The 14,551-nt window shown below is 38.8% G+C and overlaps 1 pseudogene across 1 annotated transcript; it reads right to left on the reverse strand.

Moving 5' to 3' along the window:
* Positions 1-1,624: 1,624 nt before the first annotated feature.
* On the reverse strand, positions 1,625-2,967 carry LOC308516373 (nucleolar and spindle-associated protein 1-like; annotated as a pseudogene). The gene has a single exon. The product of its transcript is annotated as a nucleolar and spindle-associated protein 1-like (transcript).
* Between the last annotated feature and the right edge of the window lie 11,584 nt (positions 2,968-14,551).

The raw sequence follows: 14,551 nt of genomic DNA on the forward strand, positions 1-14,551 counted from the left end.
GGTGTTAGGTGTTTCAATAACTCCTTAATTGCTTCCAATGGAATTAGATAATACTAGAAATATGGATTCTTTAATTAACAGAGAGATTCAGTTTTTGCTTGTAGAGATATTTTTGAAGAGCATCAAGCAATAAGGTTCTCAAGGAGGAAAAGTGGAAAATCCAAACTGTTCATGTTGTTATTTTTAACTATTATATTCAGGGGATTTTAAAAATTAGAAGAATCTATTTAATCTGCTTACTTAAGTACTGAGGAAATTTAAATTCAGAAAAAAAGAGAAACTTATTCTGTGTCACACAGTAATTTAGTGGTAGACATGGGATTAGCATCCAACTCTTGATTTCTCATCTAGTAATCTTTTTCACTGCACAGTACTGTATCTCCTTAGAAGATTAGTTCATTGTCTATCTGGAAATATACAAAATTTCAGCATTAGTAGGAATGATGGTCTAGACTATCTAGAATCACAATGCATAAAAATTTGTCTTTTTCTATCATTATTGTAAGAGTTTACATTCATTTGGTCATTTCCTAAAACAGGTATATAAGGGAAAAAATCAAATAATTAAATCACCCAGTTACTCTGACAGACAGGAAATAAAATTTGAGTGCCCAGTAAGGTGTCATACTTGGATTAGACTTGTACATTTGGTTTCTTTTTTTAAATTTTTTAAATTTCAAATCTGAAGCAGTACAAAACTCAGAAGTTCCACTTAGGTGCAACAAACATGGATATGATGCTAAGAAACTCTAGTTTTTCCATAAGTTGAATAAAATTTAAGTTTGACAGCACAGTAATCCTTAAAGCAACAATCCTGAAATTTCAACATGGCCTTGTATATTGTTAAATAAGCAAGGCTAGAAGGAGCTACAGAGTTTTTGTTTTTAAGAATATATTGAGTGAGATGACAATTACAAGAACTGAGTTGAACAAAAGGTGTGTAAGCTTGAAATAAACCACATGGGTAAAATTTTGATGCCATAACCAATCCATATGGCCCCTTGTTTTATTAAGATGACTAGATTCTCTGGAGGATAAAAAGGGGACTTCTCCCAGCTTACCCTATCCATAAGTTATTACTGTTCAATTTCTACTAAAGCTTGTGTTATAATAAGCTACCTTTAGGTAAATGCTCTTGCCTAGAAGAGGATTGCAATTCTGTTAATATTAGAGCCAGGCGGGGGGAATTGACATGAAAAATCTAGGTAAAAGCCAAAACCGGTTTGGCTCAGTGGATAGAGCATCGGCTTGCGGACTGAAAGGTCCCAGGTTCGATTCCGGTCAAGGGCATGTACCTGGGTTGCGGGCACAATCCCCGGTGGGAGATGTGCAGGAGGCAGCTGATCGATGTTTCTCTCTCATCGATGTTTCTAACTCTCTATCTCTCTCCCTTCCTCTCTGTAAAAAATCAATAAAATATATTTAAAAAAAAAATCTAGGTAAAAAATCTATAGGATGGGGAAAAAAAGTATAGGATAGATCTCATTAAAATACTGAGTTGTACAAGGACTTAGGAACAAAGTTAAGAGCAGAAAAAGATCTTTTGACTAAAGTAGGAAGGACAGTATAAAAATATTTACAAAAAAGGTTCAGAATAAAGGAATATTTACAGAATGTTAAACTCTTAATCTGCAGCCATAATAAGGCCCCTTCAAGTTCCCAACACCTCTGCTTTCTTCTCCTTTCGTTGTTGCTCATGTTTCTTCCGTTGCTCCTCCCTGGTCTGAAGACGAGGTTGTTTGTATGTTTTCTTGTGGAAGCTAACCCTGCTTACATGCTCATTCAGACACTTATTTTCTTTAGATTGTCCCCATGGTTTCAGTTTTCCTTTGTGTGGCTCATAGTTGAGGGGATGAGACAAACTTTCTTTGAGATCAAAAACTGGTTTCTTGTTGAAGACTGGAGTCCGTGCTGCTTCAGCTGAAAACTTGAATGGGGTAATAACTGTAGCAGAATCCCTCTTTGTGGCCTTCAACTTGTTTGTCCCAAGCACAGCCTGGCCTTTTGGGGTGTTCCCAGATATGAACACATGTGGAGACTTTCTGGCTGGAGTCTTGGTCAGTGAACGCTTGTATTCATTATCTTTAGTAGCAGCTGAAAACCTGACATTCATTTTAGTTGCTGAGAGAGTGGAATGCTTGACCAACCCCTTCATATACAAGGTGCTCAGATCTGCAGCACCCTGGGCCCGTCCTTGTGAGGGCTGCTGGCTTCAGGGAGTACAAGCCATAGAAAATCTTCTTTGGAGACCCACTGGAGTTGCCACCACTTCCTTAGTTATGGACCGCTTCTTCAGTTCATTAAGTGAATTGTGTTGTTCAAAATTTTTCTTTTTTCTCTTAATATATTGATCAATGGACTCCATTTCCTTGAAATGGGACTCATGAAGCTTCTTAAAGTTTGGAGTACTGGTTGCAATTCTTTTATTTTTTCCAGATTTAGAAAACCCATCTGTGTAGGCAGACTTCTTTCTTTCTGAAGGTACCTTTGAATCTTCATTACCATTTATTCCACTATTTCCCGAGGACACTGCATTCTCGTTTCCTTGTCTCTCATCTGGTGGAGATGGAACTTCTGCAACAGGTCTGAGAGCCTGGTTTTCCTGCTTTTCTTGATTCTGGAACTCAGTGGGATCACTTGTTTTTATCTCTGAATGATCCTGATGGGAGTCAGGATTGCTGTGGACAGTCCTGCGCCTTCTCCTTTTCTTGGTGACATGGCCAGCTGGTTCCCACTCAGCTTGTTTCTGACTGCTGATTTGCAGCTCAGTCTCATCACAAGAGGATGCAGAAGTTTGGCTTTCATCCTGATTTCCATTTTCTTTTTTGCTTCCCATTTCAGGTGGGCTTTCAAGGCTTTTAGCAGCTTGTCTACCCTCAGGTTAGCCCGGAGGGCCAGACTCTTGGACAAGTTCTGCAAGTCACTGTATTTGAATGATTCCAGCTCCTCGAGGGAGGGGATGGTCATCCCTATCTGCAATCCAGGCAACCAGGCGAAGCACCCTCCAACCTCTGGCATGCGGTTCAAAACTCAGGCGCACTCTAGTCGTTGACCCAGCCAAGATTTATACACAATATAAATTCTACATTTGGTTTCTTCAAGCTTCCTCTTACACTTACATAGTACAATCACCTTTTTATTTATGTGTGTATTTCTCCATGCAGCAATAATTTGTGTGTCTTTAATTACATAATCCCAAGAATTAAGAATAAATAAGAGACCAGGTTCGATTCTGGCCAACGGCACATGCCTGGGTTGCCGGCTCGATCCCCAGTAGGGGGCGTGCAGGATGCAGCCAATCAGTGATTCTCTCTCATCATTTATGTTTCTATCTCTCTCTTCCTCTCCCTTCCTCTCTAAAATCAATAAAATATATTTAGAAAAAAAAGAATAAATAAGAGAGATAGTGGCTGCTCTCCAAAAACTTGTTCTTATAAGTGATGAGCCAAAGAGCCAGTATATGCTGAGAGTGGGAGCAACCTGAAACATGAAACCAGGAAACCTTCGTTCTAACTCTGCTTCTGTCACTGATCTTTTGTCAAATTCCTCAATCTATCTTGAGTTGTATTCCCCCACAGAAGAAAAGATGAGTGGATCTGCGGATCTTTAGCCTGAACCAATAACCTTACCACCCCACTCTTCAGCTCTTTTTTTCAATTCTTAGTCATAATATTTTTCCACATTTTTCAAACATCACTCTATCTTTATTTGAGTTAATGATTAAATGTTTAAATATTACAAATCAAAGATTACTGTGACAAATAAAAACAAAACAGAATACTTTTTACTTCAATTAGTCTCCAACAAAGAGAAAAACTTGTTCTCTCTCTCTCCCTCCCCTTCCCTCTCTCCCCTTCCCTCCCTCTTCTCCCTCCTTATTCTTCCTTCTCTACCTCTCTTACTGTCTTCCTCCCTTCTCTCTCTATCACTTGTTCATCATTTTGCTTTGGCCATAGTTCATTACTGACATCAAGTGTGCTATTGAAAATATTTGGGATTTAATTTGTATAAAAGTGCATGAGAAGGCAAAAATAATTTACAATTGCCATTAACTTGTTGTGAAATTTCACAAATTTTACTTCTAGAATTTACCCTTTGAATATAAATGAGGCAAGCTCAGTGACTTAGATATAATGATATACTCAACATGATTTTTAACATGAAAAAATGTGATATAATTACATGATGAAATGCTATGCTTATGGTTTGAAAAATATTCTTGACTTATATTGTAGTTAAATACATACTATAAGCAATATATATAATTTAATAATATTTTAAATGCATATACACAAACATACATGCCTGAAAGGATAAATATGTTAATAGAGTGAATTTCTGGAGGAGAAATTGCATTTGCTTTTAATTTTATTATTTGTACATTTTTATTATGAAATGCAGTATCTTTGCAACTGGGAAAAAATAACTCATAAGCATAAAACTTGAGCTTACAAAAAATATGCCATAGATTTTATATGGGGTAATGTTTATAGATCTGTGGCATTAAATATGCATTATAATGTAAAAAATATAGCAAATAAATAAAAATTATTGAACTCTGCTAGTAAAGTGAAAAAAGACTTTAAAAATATTTTCTAGAGAAACATGTGCACTTTGGGCTGGACTACCAGGAATTGTAGCATTTCTGGTTCTCTTTTACCAAGTTCCAGTAGCATACTCCAGTCATTGAGATAAATAAAAAGTCTTCACTATTTCTAAATGGTCAAGTGTTGAGAACCATAGCTACAGAAAAATTGCATCAGTGAAAGAAAATCAACCGGCCATATTTACAAATGGGTTTGTCAGTAAGCTGTGTGCATAACCTGATAGAAGGTGCTACAGATCAAAACTAATTTCAACTGATCTTGTCTATGTTCTTGGGTTGAAGCATCATTCCATGAAAATTTATACATGCCTACTACCTTAAAACTCAGTTAGTTTAGAACTTTAGGTTTTAATTGGATCACTTTCAAAACTCCCTCTGTGACCTTGGTTGTCACTTTGCTTCACTCCTGGCAGCACTTTACTTTTCTGAATCTTTGCAAAGTTAAGCAAATGAAAATTCCATCTCTAAAATTCCAATGTTAATTGATTTATTGATTGATTCATGAATATATTCATAATTTTTACCAGGAGCTACAGAGGCAAAAAATTAAGCAACAACCTTTACCCTAATCAAGGTCACAATTCATAAGAGGTTATAAATATGAGTTACCTAAGAGTATTACTGAAGTAAATTCTTAATTGTCTTTACTGTCAGAATGATTAAATAAAAATGGTTTATGAGCAGAGATCATAATTTTAAGAAAATAGGTCTCAGAAATGTGGGATATAAAAAAATATCCAGCAAGTAGAAAAATGATACCTTCAAATCAACTGGTCTAGCTTAGATTGAAATTAAAAAATTGGACTCTCCAATGACAATCCATTTTCTATAATTACATTGCCCAAATGTCTTTAGATTGGTGCTCTTTCTATGTGCTCCCTTACTATTTCTACTATTACTATACTCAACACTATTATTTTTTTAATGTTTCCATCCTAACTAAACTGTAAGTGATGAGAGAGAAGGCATGTCTACCTTGAAGATGATTATATACACAATATATCAACAGCTTTTAGGTACTTTATCTTGCATTGTTTTATTGTGGCCCATTTTTTTTATGTATGTATATGTTTGTGACTTCTTTTATGCCATGGCTTTCTACTTTATTTTACTGTTCTTTGTACAAACATTGATAGTGAAGAATTGGTAAGACAGGAAAGCAAGCTTCACAGGCAAAAACAGCAGCAATGCATTGGCCATTATATTCTCTTTCATATTTGTTCTCTAGACACAGCAGTCTTGTTCTCTGCCTTCCATACTTAGGACTATTGCTGTTTCTACCCAACCTTAGGGTGAGTGGGGATATTATTGGAAACTTGACAGGAAGCAGTAGAGCCATGCTGAATTCCTCTCTATTCCAACTTCCCCCCAAAAGAAGAAGCCCACTGCTTGATAATGATATATATATATATATATATATATATATATATATATATATTCCATCTTAATTAACTTAAAATGTTATGAAAGATCTCTTCTTTAACTTCAGACAGAATGCTTTGACATCTTATATAATAAAAGCCTAATATACTAAGATACTAAGTGCGTGGTTATCTGGTCTGCCGTTCAACAAACCAAAACATAATACGCTAATGATATGCTAAGGCCACTCAACTGCTCACTATGATGTGCACTGACCAACAGGGTCAGATGCTCTGACCCGTAGGTTAGCTTGCTGCTGGGGTCTGGCTGATGGGGACTGGGTGAGACAGGCCATACACATCCTGGAGCCCTCCCACAGTCCCTCCCCGGCTGGCCAACCTCCTGCATCCCTCCCTGGCCCCGATCGTGCACCAGTGGGGTCCCTCAGCCTGGCCTGCACCCTCTCACAATCCAGGACCCCTCATGGGATGTTGGAGAGCCGGTTTTTGCCCAATCCCACAGGCCAATTAATTTAATAGCCTATATAATAAAAGGCTAATATGCAAACCAACCAAACAGCAGAACAACTGGTTGCTATGAAGCACATTGACCATCAGGGGGCAGATGCTCAATGCAGGAGCTGCCCCCTGATAGTCAGTGTGCTCCCACAGGGGGAGTGCCATGGCAGCGATAAGGATGTCTGCTAAGGATGTCTGGGGAGCGGGCCTATGCCATCAGTCAAATATTCCCCTGAAGGCTCCTGGACTGCAAGAAGGCACAGGTCGGGCTGAGGGACACCCGCCCCCCCCTCCCGAGTGCATGAATTTTGTGCACTGGGCCTCTAGTATCAAAATAATTTCTTTTCATTGTGATGTCAGAAGCACATTTTTTCACTAACTGAGAATTTTGGTTATTTATTTTACTTTATTATAATAAAGAAGTAAACTTTTGTTTATTAAGTGTTTTTACATATGAAGTATTTTTAAAAATAAGAAAATTGTGATATAACAAGGACATCATCCTATCTAATAAAAGACAAAAAGGGTAATTGACCATACCTTTGCTATGTTTCCCATTGGCTAATCAGGGCAATATACAAATTAACTGCCAACAAAGACGGTGGTTAATTTGCATATGAGGCTCCAAGCAGTGGAGCGAAGCCAAACTTACCCGAAGCCTGCCGAGCAGTGAGGCCTCACGGCCCCAGAATCAGTGGAGCCGCGAGGCCTCACATCCCTGGGATCAGGGGAGCCGTGAAGCCTGACAGCCCCAGGATCAGCGGAGCCATGAGGCCTGATGGTTGGCGGGGGGCTCTGGCTGGATCCCAGCCAGAGCAAAGGCCTGGGTTCCGGATGCCAGAGGAAAACTGATGCCAGCAACCAAGGGAAGGGAAGGCCTATTGCACGAATCTCTTCGTGCAACAGGCCTCTAGTCTTTCTATATGTTATATTACCTAAATCACTGAATCTCACTTTTATCACATTACAATGTGCTTTTTTGTCAACCTTTTAAAATACATGTTTTCGTTCTTATAAACTTATGTTATGCTCTATTAATCAGTAACTTTTATGGAAGATTTATATTTTTTAGGTAACATATTTTCAAATAAAACTACCCACATAGTAATGGAATTTAGAGTAAATGGAAGAATAATTTGGTGTGGTTTTGAATTAGCTAAAAGGATTTTAGAACATCATGTTTTATAAATTTTTGAGATATCAGAGTAACTCATTAAGTCAAAAAATTAAAGAGCATTTCTGAGTGAACTGCTCACATTGCTTTTGACTTTTCCATCTTCATTAGAATGATAGAAATGTATCACAAAAAGATAGCAAATCACACATATCTGTATTTCCATTATTATCCAGTTAATTGTGCATTTATGTAATTTATGTTAGGTAGTCTTTATAATGACACTATATAAAAATGTGTGAGGCAATACATGAGTTTTTTTAAGTAAGTAGAAAAAAAAAATACATATGCTATTGAAATCTTACACTTATTTGTAACAAACCACAGGTAAGATATCCAACCATCCCTTTCCTATGTGCACTGACCAACAGTGACTAAAACAATTTCTTTAGTTTTAGAAATGCAGCTGAAATAAATGGAGTTTTGTATTCATGCTGCATTCTTCAGTGTAATGTGAGTAGAGAGCACCCTCTACCGTCTCCTGATTAAGTAGCAACCCTAACCTGGAAGAAAGGAGATGATGGTTCTATGTGGATATTTTGCTCAGAAAACCAGAAAGGATTTTTCTATAAGGTTCATTAATTTTGGGCCTCTATTGACAATAACGCATATTCAGGATGCCACCCTTGTGATATGCTCAAAGGAACTCCACACAGTCTAGAAGCAGAATACCTGCTCTGAAGTTTCCCACTTTTTCTCAATTGAATGGGCACAGCCACCCCAAGAGGGGAGAATGCAGCTTTGAAAAATAACACCTTTGTTATTCCAAGTGTTAGAGATGAAGCTGAGTTTTCAGATGGCCTCAAGGTTTGTGCACCCTTCACCAAACACAGATGAAAACTGAGCTCTTTGAACTGCTTTAAAAATCTGTTACTACGTATTGCTATGGGTCTGTGAAGCAGTCATTGCTAACTTCTGACTGCCTGTAATTTTCATGGCTATGAGATGACAAGAAATGAAATAACTTCGTTTTAGAAATAAATGGCTTAAATGCCAGAGTGGGAAGACCCGTCATCTAAGCAAGATTTAATCTTAACTATGGTAATTCTAAGTGGTGGTCTTTTAAAAAACAAAACAAAACATGGCTTAAATAATAACATTGTAAACAAGTCATAGAACATGTGGATAACATTAATTCATTCATATTATTCTACTGATAATTTTTTTAGTAAACTCCTCACTGATTTCCATAGTGGCTCTATCAGTCTGCATTCCGACCAGCAGTGTACTAGGGTTCGCTTTTATTCACATCCTTGCAAGCACTTTTTGTTAGTTGATTTATTGATAGTAGCCATTAAGGCGGGTATGAGGAAGCACCTCATTGTGGTTTAATTTGCATCTGATGATTAGTGATGTTGAGGATTTTTTCATATAACTCTTGGCAATTTTTGAGTCCTCTTTGAAGAAGTGTCTATTCAGGTCTTCTGCCCATTTTTTGTTTGTCTTCCTTTTGTTGAGTTGTATGAGTACTTTGTATATTTTGTGTATACTTTTTATTTAAAACATAAGAGCAGGAATTAGGGCAGGGGAAGGAAAAGCAAGGTTATTCATGTGGTCAGTTGTCTAGCTTACTAGGAGTTTTCTAAAAGAGGAATTTTATAACATGTTAATTATTGTGTAAATATCACAAAAATTCTGTGTATGTTCCTGTATGTAATTCCAAATGAACTTTGCTCCCTAGATATATGCATTATCTAATGTGACTTTCTCCTTTTGTTTGTATTGAAAAATGCTTCTAATTAAAAATAAAATTGCACATATTTCAAGTTCCAAAATAAAATAATTAAATCAAATTAAAAATAAAAGGGGAACTTCATGGGTAAGAGCTACATCAGTGCTTATGTAGTAGCTGTGCCATGCATCTAGCAATATGATTATTTGTGATGGATGTATTTGAAACAAAAGCTTAATCAAACATGCTACTGTATTTTATACCTAATTTCCAGCTTTCAATTTTGTATTTAGCTGAGCATCCAGAAAAGCTACCATAGTTACTGGCAAAACTTGATTATCTATCTCCCAGGGGAGTCTACTTTGAAACATATGTGATTGGTTCAGAGAAAGGAAGAGCAGTGAAGTACCGTATATATGGCATTCTGAGCTAAAGGTGAAGTAAAACTCTTGACACTTCAGAAAGGAAGAAGGACATTACAAGACAATAAGAGCAGATGTTCAGTAATTAGAATTTTTCCCTGCCCTATATATAGGTCATAAAATTTTATTTCTGATGATAATTCTTATAATGGGAAAGGACCAAAATATAAATTCTTTAAGGAAGATAAATGTTTCCTATGGACTCCGAGGATCTCAGTTGCCTTCAGTTCAAAAATAACAAGTCTTGCCCTAGCCAGTTTGGCTCAGTGGATACAGCATCGGCCTGCGGACTGAAGGGTCCCAGGTTCAATTCCGGTCAAGGGCACGTGCTTGGGTTGCGGACTTGATCCCCAGTGGGGAGGGGAAGGAGGCAGCCAATCAATGATTCTCTCTCATCATTGATGTTTCTATCTCACTCTACCTCTTCCTTCCTCTCTGAAATCAATGAAAAAATATATTTTTAAAAAATAACAAGTCTTGGGGTGACTCATTCTGAACCCTTACAATAGTGACCCAGTTTCATTCTTTTGCATGTGGCTACTCAGTTTCCCCAGCACAGTTTATTGGAGACTAGAGGCCTGGTGCATGAATTTGTGCATGGGTGGGGTCCCTCAGCTTGGCCAGCGATCGAGGCCTATTGGAGGGCCAGCTGGCTGGGGGGATGGACCCTGGGAGGTTGTCAGGCCTGGGCGAGGGACCACAGGAGGTTGGTTGGCCAGGGGAGTGCATGGGAGGGGTTGTGGGAGGTTGGCTGTGGAAACCCACTGATCACCAGGAGGCAGCTCCTGGGTTGAGCATCTGCCACCTGGTGGTCAGTGTGCATCATAGTGAATGTTCTACCAGTCATTCCGGTCATTCCAGTCATTCGGTCTTAACAGTAGCTTAGGCTTTTATATATATAATCTATAATAATAAAAGCATAATATACTAATTAGACTGGACATCCTTCCGGGACAAAGCTGGACTGCAGCTGTGGGATCGAGGCACCTGCTGCAGTTGCAAGGGAGGGATCCAGGCAGCCATCCATGGCTGCAAGGGAGGGATCGAGGCAGCCTTGGCTGCAAAGGCCTACTCTTGCATGAATTTTTGCATCAGGCCTCTAGTATATAGATACTGTACTTTCCTCATTTAACATTCTTGGTTCCTTTCTCCTAAATTTATGACCTTATATGTGTGGGTTTATTTCTTGGCTCTCTATTCTTTTTCATTGATCTATGTGTCTGTTTTTATGCCAGTACTATACTGCTTTAATTATTATAGCTTTATAATATAGTTTGAAATCAGGGAGTGGGTTGCCTCCAACTTTGGCTTTCTCAGGATTGCTTTGGATAATCAGGGTCTTATGTGGTTCCACACAAATGTTAGGTTTGTTCTATTTTTGTGAAAAATGACATTGGAATTTTGATAGAGATTGAATTGAATCTGTTTAGCACTTTGGGTATGTTAAAAAACAAAATTCAACCAAGTAAATTTAAAGATCTAATTACCTTTATTAAGTGATTCATGAATCAGGCAGCATCCTATCTGGCAACTAAAAGGGAGCTCCTCAGGGATATAGAAAATAGAACTTTTTTATAGGAAGAAGGACCAAGAGCTATTAACATACAAAAAAAAAAAAAAGAGAGAGAGAACCAAAATGGCGGCATAGGTTAACGCCGGAGTTTGCTGCCTTGAACAACTACTTCAAAAGTGAAACTAAAAAACGGAACGGACATCACCCAGAACCACAGGAACGCTGGCTGAGTGGAAGTCCTACAACTAGGAGGAAAGAGAAACGCATACGGACACTCAGAGGAGGCGCAGGGATGAAGTAAAATTCTGAGGTGTGGAGTGAGCTGAGCGGGCTGGCAGCGGAGGGCACGGTTGGCTTTTTCAATCGGGAGGGAGTCGCAGACTCTGAGCTCCAGATACAGGCGAGTCTTTAGGGACCCAGACTCAAACGGGAGAAGCGGGACTGTCTGGCTTCGGTCAGAGCGAGTGCAGCTTTCTCTCCGAGGTTTGCAGCGGGTGCTGGGACTCAGAGAGGCAGAGCCCCTGGGGACAGGACTGAGAGCCGCCATAACTGCTCTCTCTGGCCCACCCTGTTGATCCTGTGCGACCTGCCCTGCCCAAGCCCTGAACAGAGGCATTTGCCAGATAGCCTCAGGCAAAGGCTAGATTAGCACCTCCCTAGAGGACAGAAGTTCTCTCACTGCAGACACAGCTGATTCTCATAGCCACTTGGCCTGGAGGTCAAACCCTCCCTGGTATTAGCTACAACAATCAAGGTTTAACTATAAGACTGCACACAAAGACCACTAGGGGGTGCACCAAGGAAGCATAACAAAATGCGGAGACAAAGAAACAGGACAAAATTGTCAATGGAAGATATAGAGTTCAGAACCACACTTTTAAGGTCTCTCAAGAACTGTTTAGAAGCCACCGATAAACTTAATGAGATCTACAAGAAAACTAATGAGGCCCTCGATGTTATATTGGGGAACCACCTAGAAATTAAGCATACACGGACTGAAATAACGAATATTATACAGACTCCCGACAGCAGACCAGAGGAGCGCAAGAATCAAGTCAATGATTTGAAATGCGAGGAAGCAAAAAACACCCAACCGGAAAAGCAAAATGAAAAAAGAATCCAAAAATGCGAGGATAGTGTAAGGAGCCTCTGGGACAGTTTCAAGCGTACCAACATCAGAATTATAGGGGTGCCAGAAGATGAGAGAGAGCAAGATATTGAAAACCTATTTGAAGAAATAATGACAGAAAACTTCCCCCACCTGGTGAAAGAAATGGACTTACAGGTCCAAGAAGCGCGGAGAATCCCAAACAAAAGGAATCCAAAGAGGACCACACCAAGACACATCATAATTAAAATGCCAAGAGCAAAAGATAAAGAGAGAATCTTAAAAACAGCAAGAGAACGAAACTCAGTTACCTACAAGGGAATACCCATACGACTGTCAGCTGATTTCTCAACAGAAACTTTGCAGGCCAGAAGGGAGTGGCAAGAAATATTTAAAGTGATGAATACCAAGAACCTACAACCAAGGTTACTTTATCCAGCAAAGCTATCATTCAGAATTGAAGGTCAGATAAAGAGCTTCACAGATAAGGAAAAGCTAAAGGAGTTCATCACCACCAAACCAGGATTATATAAAATGCTGAAAGGTATCCTTTAAGAAGAGGAAGAGGAAGAGAAAGGTAAAGATACAAATTATGAACAACAAATAAGCATCTATCAACAAGTGAATCTAAGAATCAAGTGAATAAATAATCTGATGAACAGAATGAACTGGTGATTATAATAGAATCAGGGACATAGAAAGGGAATGGACTGACTATTCTTGGGGGGGAAAGGGGTGTGGGAGATGCGGGAAGAGACTGGACAAAAATCGAGCACCTATGCATGAGGACGGTGGGTGGGGAGTGAGGGTGGAGGGTGGGGCGGGAACTGGGAGGAGGGGAGTTATGGGGGGTAAAAAAGAGGAACAAATGTAATAATCTGAACAATAAAGATTTAATTAAAAAAAATAAAATAAAATAAAATAAAAAGAAATGATTATTTGGGGACCATTACATCTTTTCTTTGGGGTAAGGGGTGGGGAAGGATTTCAATCATACAGCTTCCCTCTTCTTTCTGTGGGGGATGGGGAGGGCCCATGTGACAGATAATATTGCTGGTGTTTGACCAGAAAATTCAAGACTGGTTGATTAAAATTAAGCTTCTGGAAGATGTTGAAACTTCCATGAAGTCCAGCATGAAATTTATATTTGGCATGATGGGCTTTTAGCTCCAGTGATGCAACGCTGGGCCTGTGGTTTTATCTTTAACAGTAGTATGGACATTAACAACCCTAATTCCTTCAATCCATAAACACAGAATATCTTCCCATTTTTTTATTCTTTAAAGTATTACAAATAGTAGTACATAAGTCTCCTTTTTACCCCATTTACTCCCCCCACACCTACCCCACCCTCTGGCACATGACCACACCCCACTAGTGTCAGTGTCCATTGGTTATGCTTATATACATGCATACAAGTCTTTTGGTAGATCTCTTAACCCCCCCCCCCCAAAAAAAAAAACACCAAAAAACAACAAACCCTCCTCTACCTTCCCACAAAGTTTGAAAGTCTGTTTCATGCTTCTTTATGTCTATATCTATTTTTGTTTACCGGTTTATGATGTTCTTTATATTCCACAAATGAGTGAGATCATATGATATTTATTTTTCTCACACTGGCTTATTTCACTTAGCATAATGCTCTACAGTTCCACTCATACTATTAAAAATGGTAAGAATTCCTACATTTTTATGGCAGCAGAGTATTCCATTCTGTAGATGCACCATAGTTTTTTATCCACTCATCTTCTGATGGGCACTTAGGCTATTTCCAAACCTTAGCTATTGTAAATTGTGTTGCTATGAACATGGGGGTGCATATATCCTTTCGAATTGTTGTTCTGTTTTCTTGGTATATATTCCTAGAAGTGGGATCACTAGGTCAAATGGAAGTATAATTTTTTGAGGAATCACCATACTGTTTTCCACAGTGGCTGCACCAGTCTGCATTCTCACCAGCAGTGAAGGAGGGTTTCTTTTTCTCCACATCCTCTCCAGCACTTGTTGTTTGTTGATGCTATCCATTCTGACAGGTGTGAGATGGTACCTCATTGTTGTTTTGAATTGCAATTCTTGGATGATTAATGACTTTGAGCATGCTTTCATATGTCTCTTGGCCTTCTGTATGTCTTCTTTTGAAAGTGTTTATTTAGGTCCTTTGCCCATTTTTTGATTG

This window comes from Myotis nattereri (assembly GCF_964212035.1).
Source record: "Myotis nattereri genome assembly, chromosome: 3".
Taxonomy (NCBI): Eukaryota; Metazoa; Chordata; class Mammalia; order Chiroptera; family Vespertilionidae; genus Myotis; species Myotis nattereri.